Here is a 14,111-nt window from a genome sequence, read left to right on the forward strand (position 1 = left end):
CAGATCAACACTGATATTGGAGACCAGTTTTTTTCCTTTCCAGAAATAATAAGATATAGAACATATAGCTAACTAAAGGGCATCCCCTTTCCATTCCAAGTTATTTTGTTGTTTCTCTTTCACTTAATTCTTTCTTTTGTGAAATGAGATGTTTAATTTGACGTGTAAACTTGATTGTATTTTGGAATATCCATTGTGTTGGTTTAGAGATTGGTCCCCATTAGCTTTTATATTGACATATCTATTTCTGAGTTGATAGACTATTTAGGAAGTATGAGGAGGTGTAGCCTTTTTGGAAGAGGTGGTGTATCACTAGAGGGTGATAAAAAAAACACTGGAAAAAAGAAAACTTTAAGGACAGTTAATCCTTAGTAGGAATATGGAAGACAGTTGTGCTGATAACAACTTGAACTATGCAGGCCCAGCTCCAAAAGATTCAGAAGGGAAGAATGTTACCAGCTGGCCTAGAGCTTGTAGTCTGTTTCTTGTGATATTTTGGCAAAGACTATGGCTGATTTCTGCCCTTGTCCAGAGAATCTTCCTGAGATGATACTGAAGAGTTTTGAGTATTTGCCTTTGAAAGAAAGAATTCCAAGACAGACTAGTGTGGACTATGTCACAAGGGCTCTTAAGCAGATCTATACTGAAAGTGATCAAGTAGGACAAAGAGAAATGCAAAATGTATAGCTTATGGAGAAAATATGTGAGACTTAGCTGGTTCATCTGTCCTAATGCAAAAAATAGTAATTATAATATATAAAGATATACATACTTGTAAAGCCATTGCTTAAATGCAAAGCACATTAAATATTGTAAAGTATTGTACTCCATAAGAGCACTAGGGGAGTTACTGCTGAGGCCAAGTCTTGTGCTCAAGAAGATGATAGATTTAAAGAAAGGCCTGATGCTGGAGTAAAGGGAGTTCTAACTCAGGGCAAGACAATAGCCAGCTAATTTTGCTAACTGTGAAAGCAAAAAGGCCTCATTGTTTTCCTATACCTAAACAACATATGAAAGTTTATGTAAATATAATTGAAGGAAAAATGAATTTTCCTACCCAAGCAAGCATAAAAAGTTGACAGCTTTGGCCACTGGATTCAGCACTTAAAATAAAAAAAAAGAATGTAGGATATGGCTTGTGTATAAAAGGGAGGGAGAGTATTTGTAGTCTGTTTCTATATGAATTTCTTCACATTTTTCTTTGGCAGTTTTTCTTGTGGTTGTTTCAATTTATTTTGCTTTGTTTTTTACTGACCATTTACATTATAGTTTATTGTTATTCCTTAGATGCCTGTTTTTTTTTTTCTAAGAAGAAAGAGGAAGGGTGCAGATATTGATGGGAGGGGAGATCGAGAGGAACTGGCATAGTGAGAGGTGGGGAAACACTAATAAGAATATCTTGTATAAAATATTTTTAATCAAACAAAAAAAGACCAATATAGGAAAAGGGTTGTGGAATCATAATTAAAGAAAGCCACTGATGCAATGTATATGGGAGGAGAAGGACTGTAAAAGCCATTGCAAGAAGCTATTAAAATGAACCCCAGATTGCATTGATGATCCCAAGATGCTGGTGATGCCAAAGCCATGTGATACCCATCAAGAAAGGCTACAGACTTGATATAGAAACAGTCCCAAAGAGAGAATTGTATTGCAATAAGCAAAGCTGGAAGGTTTGGGAGAACTGAAGTGTGCTTTGACATCAGATGTAGAGATACAGAATTTAGAGTTTGGGCTGCTAGGTTTTGGTCTTGCTTTTATCAATTATTTCAATGACTATGTACTCAATCCTAGCATAGTGTTCAGAAAAAAATATATGCAATAAATAGTGACTGAATTGATTCATGACTGTCTCCCAGGCTCTTTTTAAAGCTCTGTCCTAAGCCGGGCATTGGTGGCGCACACGTTTAATCCCAGCAGTCGGGAGGCAGAGGCAGGCGGATCTCTGTGAGTTCGAGGCCAGCCTGGTCTCCAGACAAAGTGCCAGGATAGACTCCAAAGCTACACAGAGTAAACCTATCTCGAAAAACCAAAAAAAAAAAAAAAAGCTCTGTCCTAACTTCAACTTTCAGATAAAAATCATTCTATATGCAGAACTCTGAAAAAGTTATACTTGAGTTTTATTTGAAATGTTGATATATTTATTTCCACGAGTTAATCTTTGCATTGTTTATTGTGAATTACAATTTATATCAATACCACTTTTTTATTATTTCTATAACCTCATAACTACATCCATAATTGCAGAGACTTAAGTACGCCATACTTTTGCTCACTTCTGTATTATTTTCCAGCCACACATATCAGAGATAACCACAACTGGGACTTAGAAAAAATATGAGCTTGAAAATATCTTCCTGGAATTTGAAGTATTTTATCAAATGAATATTTGTTGGGCTTCGATACAGCATATTTTCCTCCAGTCATTCTTTTTTCTTTCTAATCTATTAACAGGCATCATTTCTGCATCTATTCAACTTCTTTGCTTATTGTGTTAGTAGATAACTGGTAATTTGAGCTTTCCATCATGTTGGTTAAAACTACCATGAACCTCTTTTCTTTTAAATCCTTTATTGTGTACATTTCCAGTTTAGAACAAGTTTAAGAGTGAATTGCTGATCTGTAATGTTGTCTTATATTTCAGTATAAATGCTTCACAAAATTTTCTAAATAGATTTATAGACAAAACCTTATATTGTTCTAAGCAGTAGTATTATTCTATTCCAACTTATTATATTCATTTTGATTTTCACTAAATGTTTGTAACACTGTTAACTTTGTTACTGTTGTTAACAAATGAACTATTTTTTCTTTATTTGTACTGTTGATCCTCATTTTTCCGTCTTTGGCATACACCCTGTATTTTCTTCCAAGTTATGTAAAAAATCACTATATATGTGTTTAGCAATACTACTATCTATCTGTTGTCTCTCATCTGTAGTAGCACTTTCTTGTCAGAATTGCCAGCTCAAAAATAACAACACAGAGACTTATTAGTAATTATGAAATCTTGGCTTTAGCTTAGGCTTTTCCCCAACTAGCTCTTACAGCTTAAACTAACTCCTTTGTATTAATCTACATTGCGCCATGTGGCTCGGTTATCTCTTTTCTATACTGTATGTCTGACTCCTCTGTAACGTATATTGTCTCACTGGCATCTATCTCTCTTCTTCCCAGAGTTCTCTCCCCATAAGTTCTGTTTATTCTCTCCTGCCTAGCTATTGTCCAATCAGGTCTTTATTAAACCAATTACCCAATTACAAGGTGCTTTAGACAAAGACACATGTTTACAGTGCACACAAATATTTTGCAACACCCATCTTAACCTTATACATATCATGACAAACATCCCCTCTGTATCTTTGTTATATTTATGTCCCTCAGATTCCTCATTTTCTCTGAGTCCAAATTCATGCTCCCATGGTAAGAAAACTTGACTTTATTTCTTGAATTTGGAAATGCAGTTCTTTATTACTCAGGATGGCCAGTGCATATCTCAAAACCTTTATAGCGTACTGAGGAAATTGTAGATTTGAAGGTGTGAGGAAGTTTGTTTCTCTCATAGCAGTGTCTAAGGCTGTGACTTCATTACTGAATTCTGTTTTAGTTTTGTTTTCCCTGAGAACATGAAATTCCAGACTCCAGAATACACAGGGAATTGAAAAATTTTAGGTAAATCATTTTTGCTCTTATTGGACCTCTGATTTCTCTCAGTAATCCATTTTATACATACATTCCAGAATCCTATCTCTTTAACAACCTTCATTAAACATCTGTTGTTACATTCATCTCTGTAATGTTTCCTGTAGTAGTTTTTAAATATGTATTTTTGAATAAATTATCCTATTCAATAATTTATACATTATGAATGCACAAAAATTGTGTCATACTGACACATAATACAAAGTTTTATAATATTTAATGTGATTTGTATTTAAGCAATGAATTTAAAGTGATGTATATCTTGATACACTATCATAACTAATTTTTCTTAGTTCAAATGAATCAGCTAAGTCTAATATAGTTTGCATCACACATTTGATGATGATAAATAGTAGTGGTGATTGGAACAACCCATGATTGGCAAACAAACATATTTCATTCCTAATGTAAGGAAAACTGAGACTTTAAAACTTAGTAAAACTTGTTTAACACAAGATCATTTGTTATGATGGCTTATATTTTTGTTTAATTAATATACACAATGGTACCTTTCATTATGACATTTCCTTGTTTTCTATTTTTGTTTAAATTAAAAACAAGCTTCTTTTACATGTCAATCCCAGTTCCCTCTCCCTCCCCTCCTTCCTTACCTCTATCCTATCCCCTTTTCTGCTTCCCAGGGATGCTGATGCCTTCCATGGGGGATCTTCAAAGTCTGTCATATCATTTAGAGCAGGTCCTAGGTCCTCCCCCGTGTGTCTATGCTGAGAGAGTATCACTCCATGTGTAATGGGCTCCCAAAGTCCCTTCCTATACTAGGGATAAATACTGATCCACTACCAGAGGCCCTGTAGACTGCCCAGGCCTCCTCACTGGCACCTACTTTCAGGGGTCTGGATCAGTTCTATGCTGGTTTCCCAGCTATCAGTCTGGGGTCCATGAGCTCCTCCTTATTCAGGGCAGTTGTTTCTGTTGGTTGCTGCACCCTGGTCTTGACCCCTTTTCTCATCACTCCTCCCTCTCTGTAATTTTCATTTGTAATTTAATTTTGTTTATTCTCCTTTCTCACACTTTTCTCCATCCTTCTATCCCACTCTTTATTCCTCCATCCTAGTATTTTTCTTTCTACCTTTGAGTCACATGTGTTCTATTTTTATGACAAATAAATAGTTTTATTATTTTTTCATTTATTTTACATACTAACCACATTTCCTTTTTCTCCTCTCCTTCTGTTCCCTCTCCCCACTTACTGTCTATCTACCCATCCACTCCTCCTCCATTCAGAAAAAGGAAGACCTCCCATGGGAGTCAACAAAGCATGTCATATCAGGTTGAGGCAGGACCAAGCTCCTCCCCCTGCATCAAGACTTGGGAGGCATCCCTGCATAGAAAATAGGTTCCAAAAAGCCAGGTCATTGGCCAGGGAAAGGTCCTGATCCCACTGCTAGGGGCCCTCTGTTCTGTGAAGTTTGTTAAATGTAATGAAAAATGAAATTCTTGTATCTTTAAAGAAGAAACCTTATTTAACTCATTGTGCCTAGATTGACTTACAAGCATAGCCTAGAGCTTAGTTTTAGTTTAATTTGTTGAAAAGAATCAAACCAATTGTACAGGGTGGGGAAAAAAAGCACAGGTGGTTCAGTGGGAGACTTCTTGCCCACCACATGTGGGCTTCCTGTCTTCTTCAAAATCACTTTTTCCACTGTCATGGACCTATTTCTAGTTTCATTATCTATACACACACAAACATAAATATATACATGAACAATAAATGCTAAAGGCTTCATTTGAGAAGGAAGATGCAGTATTTGACTTCTTCAGCTAAATTACTTTATTATAATTTCCAAATACATCTGTTTCTGATAATTTCAGTTTTTCCCTTTATTTCACAGAAATTTCAGTATGTCTATGTACCGTATTTTTATTTTCCACTCTTCTTTTTGAACACCTATGCTGATTTCATTTTCTTGTTATTGTGAGTAGAACAGCATTGAACCTAGATGTACAAATCTGCCTTTCGTAAGATACATCATCTTTTGTATATATGCCCAGGAATGGCATAGCTGAGTCTTAGGTTAGTTATAATTTCCAGCATTTTATGAAACTACCAAGATGATTTCTATAGTGGCTTTACCAATCTATACTCCTGCAAGCAACAGATAAAGGTTCCTTATTTCCTAAATCCTTTCCAACATTTACAGTCATTTATTATTTTGATAATAGCCAACATGACTGGGATGAAGTCAAATCTCAAAAATATTTTTAACTTGTAATTTTGGAGGATATACACACTAACACTTTTTAAATGTATTTACTGGTCACCCATGATTCTGCTTTTCAGAAATATCCATCAGGTTCACTACTCCTTGTATTGTTTGGCAGGTTTTCACTATTTTTTTTTGCAGTTCTTTGTCTCTTGTAGAAATTAACACTCTGCCTCAAGTATATATGGCTAATATGGCCCTTTTATCTATTCTTAGACCTATTTTCCAAGCTACTACAGTATTGCTCAGAAAATTTTAGTGTAGTGTACATTTTAGTGATAGTTTACCTAACTGTTATCCAATATTTTAAAATATTTAGTAGATTCAGTCATTGAAAATAGATTATTATCTATTCTCATAATGCATAGTATCTCTAGCCAGGAAAATGTGTAATATAAACAAATCAAAATGGCAAATGGAAATCCCCATTCTAAATACTATACTGTGCAAAGCTATCTTCCATTATGATCAAAAAGTCACTTTTGTTACCAGATCCGAAAAAGTGGAAATATAAGTATGGGAAGAAATCACTCAGGTACAACTAGTTCATTCAGTTTGGTGACCAATGAATTTAAACCTAGTCTAATGCTATAGTCCTTATAAAATTCCCAACAAGTGTCAGCTTTGCCATGCATGGGCAGTGTTCTGTAAGTTATATAGATGTCCCCATGGTTTTAATCTTGCCCATTATATGGCCTTAACCACTTATTTTCCTTCACTTTATACTTATATTTTTCATTATGATTTTACCTACTTTGTATCTTATTAATAATACAGTAGACTGGTTAGCTTACAACTTTTTCATTTCTTAAAATTTATTTTATTGTGTTGATTTATATTTCACAAATGATACTTATGAGATACTAAAAGTAAATGGTAGTTTTCTTCAACATGTATTTTATGTAATCTCAAGCTCTTTGGTTTTAATCCACATCAGAAGACAGTATCACCTCTCAATATCTGCTACTAAGTTTGAAATAGAAAAGAATAGCCCAATGTTCATCTGTCTTCCAGTCCCGCATTTCATTGTAATACGTTTCCATTTGTTTCATGAGTCATCCCATGCATTCATTTTTAAATTGCAATTTGAATCCCTCATACTGAATCATCCTGATAGTATTTTTCTTTGGATATTAAAGAATATAACCCTTGACTTAGTTTGAAGCAAATAATTCTTTTAATGAGAAGATGAACTCAGCCACAGTGTTTCTTTGATTTTTTTCCTTCGGGTACAAGTGTGTTAATTAGAAATGAGTCAATGGTAGCAAGAAGACTTGATACCTAATTTAATTAAACTTCCTTGAAATAACAGAGGTGGAAAGCTAAATCTGTGCCCTCCTGATTGTGTATTAAGAACAGTTTTGTATTATTACTGAGAATTTAAGATCGCTCAAGTGGTAGCTTAACTTGCATTAGATACATTTTTTTTCAAACTTGTTTCTAATTGAAGCATAAAAAATAACATCCTTTCACAATGTCTCATGTATTTGAAAATTTTTCTGAGTAATTAAAATACTCTGATAAAACCAGAACAATTTAACACCAAAAAATGGATTAGTAAAAATAGAAACTTATTTTTCACTACCTAAAAAAATAATTTTCAAATATTTTAAAAGTCTCAATGTGACCAATTAAAGGGATCTTTATACATAGATCAAGTATGTTAATATACTAATGTTCTCTTTTAATCCAAATATGTAATGCGAATTCTATGAGGATTGTATTTGAGAAAATAACTTAAGGTTTAGGATCATCTTTCAGACCTTTTACATATTTAACTATTGGTATGAGTAGCATTTGATTTATATTTTCAAAATTTATAAGCCATTTATTCTTTTAATTTAGTAGAAAATTTGTGAGGCAACTTATTTCTTCTCTATAATACCCTTGCCCCCTTCTAGATTCATTCACTTACCTTTGTAATAAAGATTTCTTGATTTGCCTTTCTTGAAATCTGTTGTGTCCTTACATTCAGTGCTCTTTTCCTACAAGAAATATTCTTATTGTAAACTGGAGAGAGCAATGTGAGGCTTAAAGCTCCAGTGTATGGATCCACATTCCAGTAAGACTTAGTTTTAAAAAAGACTACATCTTTAAATTTGTAAAGAACCTAAACAGAATAAATTCTAGAGATAAACAGAAAAATCACTTAGTCCAGCACTTAAGAGTATATTTTAAAACATATATTGCATGAAAATAACTGTAATTTTGCAAATGGAAACAAGAATATAATATGTTAACATTTTAATGATTTTTCCCATAAATAATGGATCATTTTTTTGGTACATAGGCTCAAATATTTTCCCCAAATGATATATACTGAATGAGTTCTCTGCATTTAACATTGTTACTCATGTTGCTTTATTTTTATTTCACAGTAACACTTGAGAAATTCATCTTAAATTACATATGACTCTTGAAGGACAGAAAATTGAGGAGGTATATTTACCTGCATTTCCTTCTCCAGTAGAATAAAACTAGGACAGATGCAGCTAGTCAATACTCAACTGACTGACACATTGTTTAAGTTGTGTTACCTTTTCTTGCAAGGAATGCTGATTCACAACAAATATTCAAGTTTAAATGAAAATGTTGAAAAATGATGAATTTCCCCTTATTCTTTAATGATGCTTTCATTCAATATGGTTTACATATTCTCATGTCAATTGATTGTACCAAGAAATCACTATGATTAAATACAAGTCTGTAATTAAACCTCAGGATATAAGTCAGAAGAAATGGAAGTTGCTGTCCTTTGTGTTGTTTTAGATTATTATCTCAAAGAAACACTAAATTTGAGTACTCAATTTCTCTTTTCTCATTTCTGTTTGTGTATAATCTCAAAATAAATGGATTTACTTATTTTAAGTAGCATTTAATGTAAATTTAATATTTCATACCATTACAGACCATGTACTTGTATATTTAGGAGCCACAGTGGTTGTGGAAAAAATCAGGAACCAAAGTAAATACTTCTCCTTTTGAAGGCCTATCTCCTGTTTCAAACCCAAGGATCCCCAGTCATTGTCATTACTTTCACACCCAAATTTTTGCCTTCTTTTCTTGTGTAAAGAAAGGGTAAATGAGTTTTTTTCCAGCATTTTTTGTTTTTGTTTTGTTTTGTTTTGTTTTTTCCAAGACGGCATTTCTGTGTGTAACAGTCCTGGCTAATCTGGAACTCACTTTGTATAACAGGCGGCCTTGAACTCACTGAGATTTGATTGCCTCCCAAGCACTAGGATCAAAGGTGTGCACCACCACCTCCTGGCTTTTTCCAGCATTTTATGGCTAGAAATGATTCTAATATTATATTAAAATAACAGCAACATAAATATTGTTTTTATTTTCAAATGTGATAGCTAACAAAAATTTGAAAGTCTTGGGACCTGGAGATGGCTCAGCTGATAAATGTATTTAGCGTTAAATCTGAAGACATGAGTGCAATCTCTGGAGGCTACATGTTAGGATATAGTCCTCTGACTTCCACATGTTCACCATAGAAGAGGTGTTGCCACACACACACACACACACACACACACACACACACACACATACACACACACACACTGAGGAAACAAATGTAAAATTAAATTTAATTTTTGTATGTATGTATACAAATGTCAGGGAAATGAGTATTTCTAGAAAATGAAAGCTTGATATAATATGACTTTTTGCAACTTTTTTGTTAATTTGTATCATTCACTCAGGCAATGATGACATGAGAGAAGCCACATATCCATACCTTCTCACTGACTTAAAATTATTCCTTTAAGCATTCTTTACTACCCACACCATATTATTGAAAGGATTCCCTTTCTAGTTGGAAGCCTAAGGAATTTGGCAAGGTCACACATTCAGAAACCATTCAGCTAAGAGGTATCAGTTGAACAAAGCATAATCTTAGATAACTGGTTTTCTCAATAAAATGAAGTCCTTTGTCCTTAGATCGAGCCTGCTAAGAAAATAAGCATCCTTTGGGATTTTAGAGGATTCTCTTATACCAGTTGTATATTTCCTTCAGCCAACACAGAAGTTTAGTCACTATATACATAGAGGTGAAGTTGTTTTCATATATGTTGTTCTGAGCAGAAGTTTCTTCAGACTGCTTTTTCAGAAATGTATTGTCAGTATGTGGGAAAATGTTCACATTTTGTTGATTAATAGTGAATATCTGATAATGCACACTTGCTTGTATGGCCACATTTCCTCTTATATCATGATTTTTTAAAAACTGTTCTCTTTCTATGAGATTCCTTACTGACCAAGAGCTTAAGCACTCAAGGATTTTCACCCTGGACAGTCTAAACCATAGCCACTCCTTTCAATTATACAAGTAGCGGAGCTAGTAAATTAGTTGACAGCTAGATGGGAAACAGATTGATGATTCTCACAGCCAAATATTTATGCTATTCTATTTAAAGTCAATATAAAACTAACAGTTAAGTCAGTATTTCTGCCAAGCAACTAATATCATGCAACAAAATTCTTACTAACTGAAATGAAAGTAATTTATTTTATTTTGAAACTCCCATTTTTGTACTCACCTAATTTTGGTAGAAATTGTTATTCTACTTTAGCCTAGACTGAGGACAAAATGGACATTTGCTGAGATTTAATGATGATGTCATATTTCATGTTGAATAAGACTGTAGAGTTGAAACAAGTGGTGTGTGCATTTGTTAGTTCTAAGCATTGTCATAAGAATGACATTACCTCAATGTAGAAGATGACATTTTCAACAAATATAGCATGCTTAAAAGTAAATATTGTATTCTGGAAATTTTTTCTGGTATTTATTATCATATTAGCTTTTTTCATTAAAGAAGTAAACTTTCTTTAAATTGTAAAGCATTTGTGTACCTTCAAGGTGTTCCTAGATTGTTATCTGATAGTCTGAGATGGTAGTTTCACTTTTGTAAATTATGCTTTTTTTGTCTGACTTAATATGAAATTATCCTGATTGATTTTGGAAATTATTATAATCCTAACAAACATCATGATGGGTCAATGTTCAGTATGAGATGATGGACCATCAGCTATAAAACGTGTAATACTTGCTCAATATTATTGGATATGTGAATAACGGCTACGGTGATAGGCAGAGAGGTAACCATGCCATTATTTCCTTGCACTGTTATCTAGATTCTTCCATGACTACCTCAATTGACAATACACATTATCATTTTTAAGGAAAAACATGGCTATTTAAATGAATGTAAAATAAACAATTGACAAATCTTCACAAAATGAAATAAAATCTGTCAAGATGGTCTCAAAAGATTTAAATATTATCTAACAATTGGTAACCATGTTCCAAATAAAGTAGCCTACATAAAGTAATTTCAGAATGCTTACCACTAAATGCACTGCCTGGGATTTTTCAACTGAAAATGAAATGGCTAGTACAATATAAGAAATGATAAAAAATATCAGAAGGATTGTTTGGGAAAATGAATTAGATTTCTAATGAAGCATTATTATGTGCAAGAATCTTTCAAAATCTACAGGTAGAAGCATGACTTGAAAATGAATTGATGATCAATGTTGCAGAATAAGGCATCAACATGCAAAAGTCGTTTTTATTTTCACTGATTAATGGAAAGAACATTTTTAAATTAAAATATTTAAATTAATATTGAGAAATATAAAGTATTATGGGTTTAACTTTATTATATGCTATTTCTCTGTTGAAATAGTCATGGTGATAGTATTTTAGTGAAAAAAATCTTTAAACTTACATCAATGTAAATACTATATTTGTGTGTTGGAAAAATGTTTATTTTGGCAAAATTTTGGGAAGGAGTTTAATAGAAATTATCAAGATTATTCTGAAATGTTTATGAAAATGCTGAAATCCCATAATAGTGAAATAATCTTGAGTCAGAATTATATTTAAAGATTATACTACCAATCTTATGATTTACTTAAAACTTCAATAATCAATCAGTGGAATGAGACAAGAGGAACAATCATGGACCACATATTATATTATGCACAATAAATAATCTAACCTTGGTAACATATTAGTACTATAGTATAAGTGGAAATTGCTATATGAAACACTTTCACTAAGTTTTAGTAGTCAATATTTTCTTAGATGGTAAGACACATTTATTAGTTATAATAAAAAAGGATAATTTAATTTTTGATACTTATTCTTGGATTAGCAAGATAGACTAGTGATTTAAGATGCTTGCTAACAAGCCTGAAGATCTGGGTTCAATCTCAGGATCCACATGGAAAAAGAACAGAATGTACTCTGACTGAGCTATGTTGTCTTCTGATTTTTACTCTCACACCCTCACATGTGTATAAAAATACACACTAAGTAAATAAAACTTAAAAACATTAACATATTATCAGAGACATTAATTAGAAAATAGGGTGCACCTAATAGAATAAAATATCTATGAAGCACATAAAAGAGAATTTGTATCTAGAATACAAAATACTTATTTTACATTCAGAGAAATGAGTGAAACTCATAGACAAACGTGTTAAGAGAATTCCAGAGACACATAGAAGTTAATACATTATGTAAATGTTGAAAGAAATGCCTCCTTTTATTAAAGTAAGTAAAAATTGAATCCACTATGTAATACTAGAATAGATTATTCACTAGGATATTGAACAAAAAGGGATGACTGTCATGCCAGCAGAGGTACTCAACCATTCTACTATCAATAATGTTCATCAAAGTTTAAATATATATAATATACATTAATGTATATTGAATGCATGTAAATCAAATGTAAAATTATGTAAGGTAAAAGAAAAATGTGTGTTTTCTATTGCAATAATATATAGCTCATTAGCACAAATGATCTACACAATTATATGCATTTCTATGAATGGTCAATAATTATATTAAGCAGCATTGTAACCATCAGGCAGAGGAGATATTATTTCACATATTCTGTCACAGCAAAACAAGTGTGTCCATTGTGACTAATTGTATATAAATTTAGGTCTATCATTTCTGGATGCGACCACAGGACAACGTTGGAACTGTTAACACTCTTTCTGTACATACATGTCAGCCTCAATTTTCATTCACTCTCAAAGTTGACTTTGCTGTGTGAATATGGCTATTTCTGTTTGTGTTTATGATTTAATAAATAGTTAAAGTTTATTGTAACCTCTCAAATCTTTGCTAATATGACTTGCATTTGATATGCCCTTGCTGGTACTGTAACTGAAGCCTCAACACCACTCCTCTAAGTACTAAGAAGAGCTACCTATTCATATTTATGTTTCAAAATTCCCCCTCTTCTTGTTGCATATCCAAGTATATTCCAGTTTTATTCTGATTAGAAACTTTAGTTCATGACTATCTTGCAAAACTATCAAATCTTGTAAATACTCATATTTATGTCATCACATAATTATTAAAATGGATAATTAACCCATTTCCATTTCAAATTACACTGTCTCCCTACATTATCTTTTTTCTTTTTATTTAAATTACAATCTATTTTAAAATCAATCCTAATGCCCTCTCCCTCCCATCCTCCAATGCCCCCCCTAATGTCACCCCCCTCCCTTTCACACTCCCCATCCACCTCCCAGGGAGAGTGAGGCCTTCCAAGGGGGATCATCAAAGTCTGTCACATCATTTGGGGCAGGGCCTAGGCCTTCCCCCAATGTGTTTAGGCTGAGAGAGTATCCCCCATGGGGAAACCTGGATCCCAAAGTCCATTCGTTCACTAGGAATAGATACTGGTTCCACTGCAAGAGGTCCCATAGACTGTCTAGGCCTCCTAGATGTCACCCACCTTTAGGGGGCCTGGTTTGGTCCTATGCTGGTTCCCCATCTATCTAGCTGGGATCCTTGAGGTCCCACTTGCTCAGGTCAACTGTTTCTATGGGTTTCCCCAGCATGGGCTTGACCGCTTTTCTCATCACTCTTCCCTCTCTACAACTGTATTTCAGGAGTTTGTCTCGGTGCTTAGCTGTGCATCTCTCTGCTTCCATCAATTACTGGATGAAGACTCTAGGATGACATTTAAGGTAGTCATCAATCTCATTATAGGGGAAGTAGAGAAAGGGCATTTAAGGTAGCCTCTCCACTATTGCTTAGATTCTTAGTTGGGGTCATCCTTGTGGATTTCTGGACATTTCCCTAGTGCCAGATTTCCCTTTAAGACTATAATGGCTCCCTCCATTAAGGTTATGTCTTTTCTT

This window comes from Cricetulus griseus, chromosome 5 (assembly GCF_003668045.3).
Source record: "Cricetulus griseus strain 17A/GY chromosome 5, alternate assembly CriGri-PICRH-1.0, whole genome shotgun sequence".
NCBI lineage: Eukaryota > Metazoa > Chordata > Mammalia > Rodentia > Cricetidae > Cricetulus > Cricetulus griseus.